A 1523-nucleotide genomic window follows, 5' to 3' on the forward strand; every position below is an offset into this window, starting at 1 on the left:
CACACACACACACACACACACACACACACACACACACACACACACACGCGCGCGCGCGCGCGCGCGCGCATATACACATATACATGCGAGTGCAAACATACATGTAAAAATTGGCTCTTTTATCGGGGCAAGTTGGCTACAATGCAACATGTTCGTATTTCACTTATTACAAAGAAACTATACAGTATACATGATCGTTCCTGGCATGAAAATGTAGAGAAAAATTCTCTCTATCATATTAATACTGTTTAATCGTGAAAATTAGTTGTTTAAAAACTCAAATGCCGAAATTGTGAAAACGGTGCCAATGAGCCCTGATCTCCCCTATGATTATGACGGAGTTTTTTAGCTTAAAGCTTAGTCTGAAGATGCTTGAAGACGTGCTCAACAATATGACTTTGCCATAGTGTGGCAAATGTCCAAACTATTTCATGAACGAAGATCAAGCACTTCGTTCTCAATTTTTTTTTGACGGCCTAGTTTAACACAAATAAAAAATTTAAATTATTTGAAGAAGTTTATGAAAATTGCAATATAAATAATAGTTTGCCGATTATAACCATACAGGTTTAAATGTTTGAAAAATTATAATATGCAATAGGATACCGGCAACACATTGTGACACTAACATGTGAGACCAACTCGACATACGACCGCAAAGAATAATTATAACCTCTTAATATAATAGGTTATATGGGATATAATCATTTAATAGAATAATTTAATTGATGATATAATTATACTTCCTACCACAAATAATCTTCATTATATCTAGATATAGTTTTTATGTGAGAAAATGCCGTAATAATTAAGAGACAAATCTCTTCATTTATTAAACAAAAATTAATTTTTTATGCAATGAAATATTATTACGCGCTTTACTCGAAAAGTTTAAAACTTATTAAAGAGAATAGCATGAATGTTAAATTGATCGTGGAGAAATGGTAAAGCTATTTGATAAATTTTTCGTTATAAAGTAACATAAAAAATATTGTACTTATGCTGAAGATAATGAAAAGACTTCTTTTAGTTAAGAAGCAATTCATATACCTATCTTGCGAAAGAGCAATTCATTCATATTTTCGCAAGATTATAGCATGTTATAAAAAGTGATACAAAATATAATCAAATAGAAACTTACATTGTTGGAGATATATCAAGGAGTTCAATTAGAGTAGCATGTGATATGTAAATATTATGTGAGTTGTATTACCTGTAACAAAAAAAAGAATTGTTAATATCTAGAATCTTAAAGAATTTATAATTGGGGATCAATAATATTAAATAATCGGTCGACAACACGTAAAATGCTTATTGTGAGACATGCAGAGTATAAGTAATCAATAAATATTATTAGTGGTAGTACAAGTAGAATCTTTTCATACGATGCTTTAGTTTTGAGAAAACTAAATTTAAAAAATTAGCATTTGATAATACTTTTCGTTATTTAAAAATTATTTAACTTATAAGCTATTTAACGCTCTATTAAAATGTAAATAGAAGATTTAACTTAAAGTACAAAT

The sequence above is a fragment of the Temnothorax curvispinosus genome, unplaced genomic scaffold (genome assembly GCF_003070985.1).
Source record: "Temnothorax curvispinosus isolate PA1 unplaced genomic scaffold, ASM307098v1 QBEX01015602.1, whole genome shotgun sequence".
In the NCBI taxonomy this organism is placed as follows: domain Eukaryota; kingdom Metazoa; phylum Arthropoda; class Insecta; order Hymenoptera; family Formicidae; genus Temnothorax; species Temnothorax curvispinosus.